The sequence below is a fragment of the Podarcis raffonei genome, chromosome 5 (genome assembly GCF_027172205.1).
Source record: "Podarcis raffonei isolate rPodRaf1 chromosome 5, rPodRaf1.pri, whole genome shotgun sequence".
NCBI classification, from domain to species: domain Eukaryota; kingdom Metazoa; phylum Chordata; class Lepidosauria; order Squamata; family Lacertidae; genus Podarcis; species Podarcis raffonei.
This window is the reverse complement of record NC_070606.1, coordinates 28,430,825-28,445,124: the sequence shown is the minus strand read 5'-3', so window position 1 is coordinate 28,445,124 and position 14,300 is coordinate 28,430,825.

Genomic DNA, 14,300 nt, shown 5'->3' with positions numbered 1-14,300 from the left:
CCCTATGAATCTACTGTTTAAATATCTGTTTAAATATCTCCTCTTCAGCACAAAGCCCTTATCAGTTAGAAATGTGTAGAAATATATTTTTAATAGTTCAGTCACCTCCTGCCAAGTTCTCCCTGTGCCATAAATCAGGAGTTAAGAGACCTGGTGAAATCATTGGCAGACATTGGCTTTCTAAGGTATTCTTGTCTTGATCCAACAGAAAAAGGGAGGGTTGTTCTGGAGAACTTGTGAAATTTCAGCAAGGAGAAACTCCATCACTTTGTCCTGAGAACTACATTGCCGTTTCCTCTCCGCTCACCCCCATTGGCTGTTGTGAAGGCATCTGTCAGAAGGCAAGAGAGATCTCCACACTTTCTGCTTCTGGGTGAGGGCCAAGAGGGAGGGTTTTGGAGGATCATGAGTGGGCGGGAGAAGCCTTGAGATCTAGCTGGGGTGGGTGGGCTTGGAACCAATTCAGATTGGTTTGGAAATAAGCCAAGGTATTTCCCACCTGCTTGGGAAACAGCCCAGTTCATTCCAAACTAATCCAGTTTGCAGTGGGGGAGAAAGAGGAGCTTAGTCATCATTAATACCTGAAGGGCACCGTATCCATTTTATTCCGGCTGATTTGCCCTTTGCCCCGATGAAATTGACACAGAGAGGGAAGAGATCCCATCGCTGCGTAGATCTACCCTGCTAGGTGATGAAAGGGAGTGTTTCAATAATGCATTAAGCCCTTTCATGCAAATTGGCACTTACAGCGAGCTAATAAATGATTCTCTGTCAAGTTGTTATTATTATTACTGTTGCTGTTTTTGTTTTGCATCCATACTTAGGTGCCTTTTTGCTCTTAGAGGATAATGTCCAGGGGTTCAGTATTTACCTTTCTAACTAGCACTGTGTAGAAATATTTCCATAAATTGTTGCCCCCTCCTCCTTGTTTTCGTGTCCTAATGTGTCATTGAAAGGAAATATTTGGGGTAAAATTGTATCATTTAGTTGGATGCAAAAATAATAAGGTAATTATACTTAGGTAATTGTAATGTTGTTTTTTAAAAAATCAAAGCACAGGTTGTATCAGAAAGCAATATTGAAGAAAGACTAATGTGCTTACTCTTGGCCTGACATTTCCACCACATTTTTTGAACTCACTTGTATGCCTTGGGTGTGCTGGGCTTCCCCAAAGGTTGTTGTACACAGTTTATACAGGCAGCACCAAGGAAAGAATTCTCTTTCCCTCAGCCTGCCAACTCACCCCACAGGGTTGTTGTGAGGAGAAAATGGGGCAAGTTTCCTTGAGTGTCATGGACACAAGCCCAGAGTCTAAGTTTATCTTGCCGCAGCACTGCATACCTTTAGAATTACAATAGTCTCAGGCAGGGCTCCCCCCCCGAAATAGAGGTCCCCAAACTTGTCAACCTTTTTTTAGTGGGGAGCACCCAAAGTTGTTGAGCGCTGGTTTCAGAGCCTTGCAACACTGCCCCCTCCACTGTACCGATAGCTGTGCTGCCCGCAGCCTCCATGCCCTGAGCCAACGTGCTGCAGTGCTACAGAGCTGCAGGAACACACCAAATAGGTGACAGAACACACCAAAGGCTGGAAAAAAACCAACAAACCCTGGGCATAGGTAGACATTGGTGCCTGCTAGTGAATGAATACAATTCATCTGTTGTAGAAGGGAAATTCGGTTCCGCTTCTTGACCAACTCCATACAAACATTGAGTGTCAGCATTGGGATTCTGCTAGTAGCTAAAACACTGTCCCCTTCCAGGATAGCTCAGTTGGTTGAGCATGAGACTAAATCCCAGGGTTGTGGGTTCAAGCCCCACATTGGCTGAAAGATTCCTGCATTGCAGAGGGTTGAACTAGATGATCCTTGTGATCCCTTCCAAGTCTACAATTCTACAATTCTATGCTGCCTCTGCATGAACTGACTCCTCTTGCAAATTGCCTTGCTTCCCCAAATGCTTAAAAAGAATTCTCTCCATTAAGAAATGAGGGGGAGTGGGGAGGAATGCAACAGTGTAAAACTTGGCTACTTCATTTTGAAGACAACTCAGTGGGAATAGCGATAAAATGCTGAAGAACCTGAGCATTCCTCTGTTGTCTATACTGCCTATAAAAGGTAAAGGGACCCCTGACCATTAGGTCCAGTCGTGACCGACTCTGGGGTTGCAGCGCTCATCTCGCTTTATTGGCCGAGGGAGCCGGCGTACAGCTTCCGGGTCATGTGGCCAGCATGACTAAGTCGCTTCTGGCGAACCAGAGCAGCAAATGGAAACGCTGTTTACCTTCCCGTCGGAGCGGTACCTATTTATCTACTTCACTTTGATGTGCTTTCAAACTGCTAGGTTGGCAGGAGCAGGGACCGAGCAACGGGAGCTCACCCCGTCGCGGGGATTCGAACTGCCAACCTTCTGATCAGCAAGTCCTAGGCTCTGTGGTTTAACCCACAGCACCACCTGCTTATACTGCCTATACTGTGTATTTAATCCCTTTTCAAATGTATTTTCTCAGGGACTATAGATCTTTGAAAGGTAGGCAGTTGCTAACCCACAGCAACCCTTCAAAATCACAGTTCACAGATTTCTTTGGGGCAATCCATCATATTTAAAACTAGTTTCAAGGTAGTTTAAGATCTGCAATGTAGACGTAACTCTAGAAAATACCCTTGTAATGAAGAGCAGTTCTTGATGCTGTAGCCTTATGATACTATTCTGGAGGGAGTTTTTGGGTTTAATTAGTATCCCTAATCTTCCATCCACCTTTAATCATTAAATTATAATAAAAGCGGGGGAAACCCTTCTCTGAATGGTGTGTATTTTCAATAAAACCTAATATTTGGAAGATTACTGAATGCTGGGTGTAAATGGAGAACGCAGTAAATGATAAATGAAGACACGTCAAACGTTAAAGCTCTCAAATACTTTCTAAAGTGGGTTGATTCTCATAAATCTCTGATAAATGACTTGTAAAATCAATTAGGGGAAAATAATATTCATTTAATCAGGCAGCAAGGGAAAGACAGAGGAAGAACTTCATAAAGAATTACTATTAATTCATTTCAGATTCAATGTGTGGCTCTGTTCATAGACAGCGACCATCTCTCCAAGCAGGGATCCGCTTAACTAGCAAACTTGTTACTCCAAAAAATCGTGTTTTGGGGAAACGATAAGCACCTCACATTGCATTGGAAGCCACAACAGTTCACAGAAGGTGTACTTTCCCTTTCCTTGGTACTAGACAGCATGCATCTAGTGCAGTGGAAATGCAAGTTTTTGCAAACAGGTGATGTGCATGATCTGGCTTTAGATGGTTTTCCATGGTATTTTGTCGCAAATCCATCCGCATGGATTTGTGTGCTTTTGTGACACTGGTGGGTTCATTTTGCTTAATGTGTAGCTATAGACAAGCTGGCGGTTTTGCCCTAATGTGCAAGTACAGTTTCTTGGGACCATAGAAAGCAGACTGGTTGTCTTTTGACATATAACAGGAAGTTTTTAATGTTTAACGTCTCATTGTGTTTTTATATTATGTTGAAAGTCGCCTAGAGAAGCTGCGGCAACCCAGTCGCATGGGCAGGGTATTGATAATATGTTGTTGTTGTTGTTAAGCCAAAACCCTTTCACCAGCATGATCATGGGAATTAAAGTGCACATATTTAGCTGGCTCATTTCATCATGCACATACATATGAGGGCAGGGGAGTCCAATCTGCAGCTGAGTTTGGGAGGACAAAGGCAGTAGATTCTGAAAAGTCCCCCAAATTTAAAACAATGATGGCATATTTACTTGCTGGCATGCTTACATAAAACCACCTTAGATAAAGCATTTTTTCCCTCATCCACATGCACTGTGGAACATATAGCTCTCTACTTCTTGTGCCCTACATATCTATGCCATTCAAAGCATCAATGCCCTCTACTGTGAAACTAGGAGGAGAAGCTGATAGATGTGTTTTCATTCATCATTTTCAATCTGCAGCAATATTCTTCAACCTGGTGCCCTTCAAATGTTTTGGACTGCACCTTCCATCAGCCCCAGGCATGTTTGCTGGGGGTTATGGGAGTTGTAGTTAGTTGAAAACATCTGGAGATGCCAGTTTGAAGAAGGCTGGTTAGGCTCAAAACATGAAATCAGCATCCCTTGTAAAAACTGGGAACTGAGTGCCGGTGTGAGCGCACACACACACACACAATCTCACATATGAAGGTGCATCTGGTCCTGGAAGCCTTTTGTCTTTGTCCTTTCAGCTTGCTTGAAATAGTGCTCCGAACACTTTGAAGACAGAATAATAATCATCTGGAAAGTGGGTCATCTTCTCACTTCTCTCTCCTCTCAGGAAAAGTAGAATTCCTTCTCCCTCTCTTGCAGCAATTACTGCTGTGCAGCTGTAGAACTGCATTGCAGAAAGAGCCACTGAAGCATTTCCTTCCCCAGCCCAGTGGTAGACGCAATGTCATCACAGTCTGAATCTCCCTCCAAGCAGCGACACGTGCCACACAATCCAAAACATGCTGACACATGTTGAGAAGTAAGCCCCGCCATGCTTGGTGATGGCAACAGTGCAGTTCTATGCATGGCTACTCAGAAGAAAAACCGACTGTGTTCAGTTGGGACTTGCTCACAGATGTCAGTGGAGAGCAAACAAGGCCCACCAACCTCTGTCTGCCCACCGCAGACCACCTGCTTGCTCTCTTACAACTAGTCCAGAAGGTAGGCCTGGCTGTCTGCTTCCTCCTCTTTAGCCTCAGGTGTGCCCTTCTAGAATGTAGCAGCGAGGAGGATAGAAGCAGTTGGCTCTGCCGCCACCTACTGTTGACCTCCCTGCTTTTCACGCTACTTGTCCAAATGGGCAACAGCCACCACTGGTAAGTCAGTGTGCTTAGGATTTAATTTATTTGTATTTATTTATTACATCTATAGACCACCTTCATCTTCCAAGGAACTTGAGGTGGTGTACTTATTTTTCCTCTACCCCATTTCACAACAAGCCTGCAAAGAAGGTTAGGCTAACAGATGGTGACTTAGGTGTGCACAGGTGACGGTATCATAAACGTCTTTTTAGTTTATCTGGTGTACATATTTTCGCCTGCTTTATTTGTATTAATTTGCATTTTTTTGTTATTGTAATTTATTTGTCATAAGTTGTGTGATACAGTTTAAATTGAAAAGCGGGATGAAAATATATTAACAAAATAAAACCATCTGTACAGACAAGGGGACAAGTTTGCTCTTCCACTCCCAAAAACAAAGTTGTTTGAGGATTGAAGACAGATTGATACCTGGAAAAATACTAAAACAGATTATAAAGGAATCAATATGCGGTGATCGGTAAGAGGCTAACATGGATTTGCCAAGACGGATTAATGACTAATCTTGTTTCTTTTTTTAAAAAATTGTATTTATTTTTCAAATACAAAAAAGAATCTAAAAAACCCTAATTCATTACCTAAAACACACATTTTAATATCCTGATATTTGCTTTACCAAGGGGAGCGGGTGGTGCTGTGGTCTAAACCACTGAGCCTCTTGGGCTTGCTGATCGGAAGGTCGGCTGTTCAAATCCATGCAACAGGGTTAGCTCCCATTGCTCTGTCCCAGCTTCTGCCAACCTAGCAGTTCAAAAGCACACCAGTGCAGGTAGATAAATAGGTACTGCTGCAGCAGGAAGACACATGGCACTTCCATGCACTCTAGAACTCATCATGGTGTTCCAGTGCGCCAGAAATGGTTTAGTCATGCTGGCCACATGACTCTGAAAGCTGTCTGTGGACAAATGCTGGTGCCCTCTGCCTGAAAAGCGAGATGAGTGCATTACCCCATAGTCGCCTTTGACTGGACTTAACCACCCAGGTGTCCTTTACCTTTACCTATTTGTTTTACCATACTGCCATATTTTCAAGTTTAAAATAAATAAAATGAAATTTAGCATTTGAATAACTTAAGTCGTCCACACATACACACACACGGTTATTGGCTTAGAGGATGGGGAGAATTCTATGGACATAATAGATCTTTATTTCAGGCTAAGTATTTGACAGTGTTCCCCATGATATTTGCGTTAGCAAACTGGTTAAATATGGGTAGGTAGTGTTGTTGGTCTGATGCAGTTGAAATAACAATTAAAAAAAATAAAAATTGTCTAGTAGCACCTTATAGAGACCAGCTAAGTTTGTTCTGGTATAAGCTTTCATGTGCATGCACACTTCTTCAGATAACCTGAAGAAGTGTGCTGAAGTGTGTTGGTCTATAAGGTGCTACTAGACAATTTTTTTATTTTTTATTTTTGTTAAATATGGATCAGGTGAATTCAGAATTTGTTGGGGAGACGTACTCAAAGAGTGTTCTTCAATGTTTTCTCAACAAACTGGAGGGATGCTTTGAGTGAGGATGCTGAAAGGCTCTTTCCCGGGCCCAGTACATGCCAACCTTTTTATCAGTGACTTGTCAGACGAAGAGATGTAGGGAATCCTTGCCAAATTTGTGATGCGTCACTACATTGGAAGTGCCAGTAGAAGAAGCCAATGTAGTATAACCCGCCATTATGATCAAGGGGCCTGGCCTACACAGCAGAGCAGGCAGGTTCCTGGATTGTACTGCTTCAGGCTACATTGCATGTATGATTTTTGAACATTGCATGTATGATTTTTGAAACTGTAAATTTCTATTATGTCTTTTTCTTAACATATACGGGCAGTGTTCCCCCCCCAAAAAAAATGTCTAGGGGTACTCTCATTTTCCTACTCATATTGAAATACTGCCTCTCAATGAGGCCAAACTTAGATTCACAAAATGTTTAGGGGTATGCATCCCCCCCCACGTCCCATCCCCCCAGAAAAAAGCACTGATATTCTTATTCTTATTCTTATTCTATCCTTCACCCCAAGGTCCCAGGGCAGGACACTCCAACAAAACTCAACACTACAACACAATATTAAAAAGTTACCCCCCCCGAAAAAAGCACTGCGCACAGGAAAAGAGCAGTCATACATATGAAAAGTGACAATCCACACATTTTCTTTCTCTGCTTGTTTTGACCTACATACCCATATTTCTCAATTGGCCCAGGGAAAAGTCTCAATTAAAAGCATTGCCATACAGTTCTATTCCTGAATCAGGCCTGATCCTGTACTCTGCTCGAAGGGATGGGGGCACCTGGAAACCATCTTTACGTCCCACTGAGCACCTTGCAGGAATATTGTGGTATGTGTGATAATAATAATAAAAAAACATGTCATGAAATCCTTCGGGTTGGAAACTCACACCCTATATAATCATCTTCAAAATTAAACTGCCTTTTCTCACCTCAGTCTCTTTTTCTAAAATCCTCAGCTTTCAATGCCTTGAGAAGGGGGGGGAGAGAAGCTTTCAGAGAGAGAGAGAGAAAAGAGAGAAGTCTTTTCAAATTATTCATGACTTATATCTAGGCCATTCCATCTTTCAATTCAACTGGCAATGTTAAAAAAAGAGGGAGTTTGATCTTTGTTAAAACCGTTTGTCTGAGGATCTTGTAAACTTCTTTCCAGCGGAATGACTTCCTTACAAAACTTCAGCATTCAAACGGAAGAAAGGCCTTTGTGTGAATGAGATCTGTAACAATAGCAAGGGGTTAACAAATGAGCGGCAGGTTCTACAGAAAAATTTAAGAAATCATAATAGGGGCTCAGTGGAACTTAGCCACGCTTAAACGACCAAATAGATTCAGTGATGCTTTGGAAAACGAGTCACAGGCAAAAGAACCCATATGGACAAAAAAGAAAATATTAATGTCCCCATGAGCCAATATATGAGTTAGAACAACATCAGTCCATTTATTTTGTTGGGCTTGAGAAGTGCTTTGCTTCATGTTGGGTTCCAACCAGAAAGGACAATCCCATGGAAGACAGGGGCATTAAAATCCCAATTCATTCAAATGCAAGAAATTTAAGCCCATGATTAATGGCACAATCGTATATGGTTCTAGTCAAAAGTAAATCCCATTGTTCTCAATTACAGTCCAATAATAGCCTCCTAAAAATTATTATCAAAGGTCAATCCCACTGTGTTCTATGGGGCTTACTCCCAGGAAACTGGGTGTAGGATTGCAGCCTAAATTTCCAAGAGACTTAACCTTAGTTCCATGGTAGCCATCTTTGAATATCTAAGAGAGGCTTGCTTGGCACCATCATTATATGTCTATAGGTGCTGGGCAAAAACATTCCTCTTAACCTAGGCCTTTGGCTGTTAAATAATCAGCTGGCGGGTGTTGGTAGGAGACTGTTATTATGATTATTTTATAATTATGCTGTCTATTTTTATGCCTTTTATTATTTTCTTGTTATTGTGCTCCATAAAATGTGTCCTTAATGTTGTACACTGCCCTGGAATCTTTTGATAAAGGATGGTTAATAACAATAACAATAATAATAATAGGCTGTCACATAGAAGATGGAGAAAACTTGTCTCTCCTGCTGTGGAGGCTAATGACTTGAAGTTACAAGAAGGGAAATTCATTCAAACTAAATATCAGGAAGAAGTTCCTGGTAGCAATAGCTGTTCAACAGTGGAACTGGCTCCCTCGGAAGGTGGTGGGCTCTCCTCCCCTCAGAGGATTTTGAGCAGAGATTGGATGGCCATCTGTCAGAGATGCTTCAATTGGGATTCCTGCGTTAACATTGAAGGAGGTGCATTCTGGTTCTGTTACAGCAGAACACCACAGCTAAACAACAGCAAGTGCCCATCACCTATATGTACTTGTCAATACTAGGCCAAACCTTTAGTTGATTAATCTACCAACAAAATCGATTAAAGCCCTGAAGCCCTGTTATTACCACTTCTAATCGCATCTCCTTCCCTTGGAAGAAAATTTGCTCCGCTCTGTTGCAAGAAGGTGCTGCTCATCGGCAGGTGGCAAAGGGCATACTTTTTCCAGTGTGTTTACCGTTGGGGAGGAGAGGGGGAACATCAAGTTTAATTGATTAATCAAAAGAGACATTTTCTCATAGAAGAAAACCTCTTCAGACTTTATTAAAGGCACTGAATAAACCATGAGCAATCAACGCTCGGTATCTGAATGTCATCTTGTGCGCCCAGAAAGCAGGCATAATATTTTTTTCAAATAACACAAACATCTTGCTGCTCAAGTTATTAGAAGAAAGTGTGGGGTGTCGGTATTATTTTGCACACCCAGACATCGCAGGGATGCTGGGAGAGGGGAGGAGATGCAGGACATGCACTGCAAGATTTAGGTCCAGCTTTAGCTCTGTCCGGCGCCGTGGTCTAAACCACTGAGCCCCTTGGGCTTGCTGATCAGAAGGTCGGTGGTTCGAATCCCCGCAATGGGGTGAGCTCCCATTGCTCTGTCCCAGCTCCTGCCAACCTAGTGGTTCAAAAGCACACCAGTGCAAGTAGATAAATAGATACCGCTGTGGTGGGAAGGTAAACGGCGTTTCCGTGCACTCTAGCTTCCATTGCAGCAGAAGCGGTTTAGTCATGCTGGCCACATGACCCGGAAAACTGTCTGTGGACAAATGCTGGCTCCCTCAGCCTGAAGCGAGATGAGCACCACGACCCCATAGTCACCTTTGACTGGACTTAACTGTCCAGGGGTCCTTTACCTTTTTACCTTTTCTACTGTCCATGATGCAGTGGGATGCATTTAGGACACAGGAAGCCTATTTATAACGAGTCAGATATTGGTCCATCTAGTTCAGCATTGCCTTTACTGACTGGCAGCAGCAGCCTTCCAGGGTTTCAGGAAACACTCTTTCCCAGACCTACCTGGAGATGCCGGGGACCTAAATAAGGACATGGTGCATGCAGTGCAGATGCCCTGCTACTGAGATATGTCCTTCCTCAATTATGTCACAAAGTGCATCATACCCCAAAAATTATCTTATGCAGCACCTTATCCAGAGTATGTCAAGACATTTAACATGTTAAAAGTGGTGGAGATTAAGAACACCCCCGATACTCTGAGAAGTTTACTGAGTGAACAGATACATGTGTGCTCTTCTGGTGAATTCATGAGGTGGGGATAGTTTGGGGCATGTTTTAGCTTGAATGGAGGAACGAATGGCTGTAAAAGGCACCGACTGGCTAGTGCCTGTAACATTACCACCAACAGCACAGATTTGCAATTTTAAAAAAGTATGCAAATCCTGCTCCTTATTATGATGGAGCATAAATGTGAGGAAACATTGACCTAGTCCCAACATAATTCTTTTCTTCTGCCTGTTACTTGAGCCTTGAGGCTGTGTACAGCCATTTAAACATCACTTGTAGCTGATTGCCCAGGCCACGTTAAAATAAGGTGAAATTAAATAACCCACTGAAATTAAATGCAAGCGAAAGGCCTGAGAACAGAAAGGCACTTTAAAGAGATATCAGAACAGGGAGATGGTTCCACGGCAAGGATCACATTGGAAGCTGCCATCAGGTGAATAGTCCACATGATGGTCGGGGTGGGGGGAATTGGTGGCTTATATCCAGCACTTCTTTTGCTGCTGTTTCACTAGGTCTCTTTGATGGATTTTTCTATTGTAATGTGCTCCCCTCCCCCGCAAAAAAACCAATGCTTTACTTTTTGTTTTTAAATTTTTGCAAGTTGCTTAGAGACTCCTAATATGGCAAACAACTAATAAGCTGAAAATAATGGTAATAATGCAAGTTGGGAAGTCAGGTTTGTATTATGGATGAGAATCCCCTTATGACAGCGTTTACAATCTCGCATCTATATTTGCCATTGCATGACGTGATTCTATCACTACTCACAGAGCTAATTTCCAACACAAATGAATACTGGTAGCTCTCTCCTCCCAAAACCCTGGGCAGATTTGTTCCAGCTCTGCAATAGGATTCCAAAGCCAAGGCCCGGTTTCCAAACTTGGTGCCGTATGTTTTAAGCTGATCTGTCAAAACTACAGTGGTTACAAGGAGATATTGCAAACAATGCTGCTTGGTATTATATTAAGGAATGCTATGCATGGTATTTTGACTGTATTCCTTGAATTAGAAAAATAAGCAACCACTTCCTAGAAACAGGAATGTTTTGCAATGCAGAAACAGAGTTTGTGGTAGACCTTCGTTTGCAAACATCTGCCAAATCCCTCCTCCCTCCCCCGACCCATTAGCAGAAATGCGTTTATTATGGCGAGGATTGGGGTGGGGGGTCAATAAGGCTTGGGAAAAAATGGTTTGTATGATCCACACCATGCATTTGGCAAGGGGGAGAACTGAGAACATTTCTCTGGAACTCAATCAAGGGACAAAATCATTCCCTGTGAGTAGTCTTGATAATTCTTGAATATTATGCTCTGGGGAAGATTATGAATCTGCGCATGAGGCAGACTGGAACATTTGGAGTTGATATCTACCAGATAGTACAAAGGAGAGGATTAGAAGGCGGAATTCTCATGTTTGCATACATAGATCTTTTATGGTGAGTTGCACAATAGAAAAGCCTTGCTCCGCAGAGATTTCATTCCAGTTTTGACGGTATTGATTTTAAAGCCTCTCCCATCTCAAGGAGCTTTTCCAATGGCTATCAATCATGACTTCTAAATAGAATTACCACTTATAAAGGGTGGCTTTCCCTTAAATACAACATGCTGGAGAGGCTATGCTTGCAAGTGCCCAGAGGCAACTTGTCGGCAGCTAGTAGTGGAAATGGCACGGTAGATTAGACGGCACTTTGGTCTGATTCAGCAAAACAATCCTTATGTACGGAGGGCAGCATTGTGGACCCCCAAAGTGCTGTAAAATATCCAGATGAAAATTCAAGGTAGCTGAAATGCAACAGACGCGGCACCTCTTCAAGCTCACAACCGTCTTATTATCTTAACCTTGCTGCCTCTCTCACAAACAACGAAATAAGGTATTATAATAGTTTCATGTGGTAAAGTGTTGGTGCATCAGAGTACAGATGGTGGAAATGACACATATTTGCTATCTGTGGTTTAATGTATGATTTCCAGCAATATTCTTTCCCCAACCCTATCCAACCCCCTAGAAATAATGGGACTCATTATTTATACCTGGCGAAAAGATGTTATCGGGACGGGGGTTGGGGGAGCATCACAAGTGTACACATTTCATACTGCTTTTAGCTCTCTGGAATGGGGAAAAAATCTAGTGTTAATTCCCAGTCTTGAGCTGTCCTGTCCTGCCTTGGCATGCAAATAGTAACAAGAAGAGGGCACTATTGGGCAGTCATGATGAAAAACTGAAAGTTGCCAGCTGTTAAAAGACAATTTGGTTTCTGGGAACACCAGCAGTGGCTCCTGCCTTCTCTCCCCCCACTCCAACTTAATTTAAACCCTCATTTAAAGTAAGTCTTTTGAGAAGCCCATTCACACATTATGGTGGGCAAACGTAGGCTTGCAACTCAAAATGCTCTTGATAGGGAACTGCAGTCAAACTTGGCTCTCTGATGAATGTACCATAATTTATTTATTTTTGCGAGGGGTGGGATAGTTTACAAAACCTTACGTGCACACCAAAGAAACATCATGTGTGAATTGACCATGCGCAGGCAGCAATGTGCAGCAAACTATTAAAAAATATTCTAGTAACCTGAAAGCAGACTTTACTGTATGGGACATTCTTGGCAATCACTGAATTTTAAAGTTAAGTGAATGCAAACTTTGTCCTGCTTTTAACGTTGAAAAAAAGGTATTAAAAATATAATATTAACAAAGAATCCATGTACTAGTGAGAAGAAGGGGGAAATCAGGTTAGTTTGGTGTACAGACATATTTTTATTATACGCTGAATTTACAAACAAAAAGAGCAAGTGGTGTCTGATTCCCAGTATCACACAGGTTATTTTATGCAGTAGAAAGAAGCTGCTTTGGCAGTCTGATTGTAAATGTTGGTTGGATGTAAACAATTGTTATACACATATTACCCATTATTGGAGTCGGCAATATTGTGCATGCCAGAAAGGTCACAGAGAGCTCAGGGCAACTTTTGCTTATAAACTCACTGCATTCAGTTAATAAATGATCAAAATAAAAATTATCTAAATAAGTTGATGGAACTCAAATTGGGCAAAACTGGAACAATTAGTATAATAGGGCAAATATTACCTAGACAAAAGCTCAGGCCATTGAAAAATCCATCAACTTTTGCTTTTCTTAGTTTCTCAGTTTTCTAGTTGTAAGTTCCGTTTTCCACATTAGCTGGTTACTTTCCCCCAAAATAATGAAAATTTGCTGATAACAATAACAATAATAACAACCTTAGCCTATCAGAAGTGTGGGCAGGAGTTTTTAAGCTTGGTCAAGACAACTTCCCCAAGTCTTAGTGTGGATGCAGAAAACATGATTAAATCTCCCCAGATGAGTCAACTGAGCATGTTCATTCTTGGGACAGGGACCTCGAATGGGGCACAAGGAAGGTATTCAAGGAAGCGTAAGGCAATGGAAATAACAGGCTTCTTGCAGTCTCAGCCCCATCCATCTTCACACTGACCAGGTTAAGGCTGCATGGGCTTGGGGTCAAACTAACGGACCAAATCCAAACACTCACAAACCATGAACTGGGAGACTATGGTTGCAAGCCATAAAAAACAAAACAAACCTTGTTCCTTTTTAGAGTAGTATGGCCTTCAAGGGAACGACAGTGGCACAAAAAGTGTGGAATTTCTGTTAGCTGTATACAGGACAGTATTTTGCATCATTAAGAAATACATATGGAACATTTGATATCCCCCTGCTCCATCAACCTGACGTAGCAGGTTGGGGTAGGGAACAACCTGATAAATTAGGAAATTCAGAGAGCACAGTGGTACCTTGGTTGTTGAACGGCTTGGCTCCCAAACAAATCAGCTCCCGAACGCCGCAAACCCAGAAGTGAGTGTTCCGGCTTGCGAACGTTTTTCAGAAGCCAAACGTCCGACATGGCTTCCGCAGCTTCCGACTGAGTCCAGGAAGCTTCTGCACCTAATCGGAAGCCGCACCTTGGTTTTTGAACAGTTTCGGGAGTCGAATGGACTCCTGGAATGGATTAAGTTTGAGAACCACTGTAGCTCAGACTTAATAGTCTTGGATCATTTGGAATAGTTCATATTGGCAGGTTTATCACAAGGTGACTGCAGTGGGATTTCTGCTGGCTCCAGTAGTGTGCAGTTCTTCAAGCAGGGCAACCTCATTGATCTCCCCAGCCTTGCCCCAGCCTCCTTAACCTGGAAGAGGTAGGACATGCAGATGGGCAATTCTCTCATGTTGCCTCAGGCTTTCTTGGGTGCTCCATACAAAGTCCAAATGATGGCTCCTTCAGGGTGTTGGTCCCTCACAAGCCTTGGGACCCTGGCGAATGCCTAATCTTACT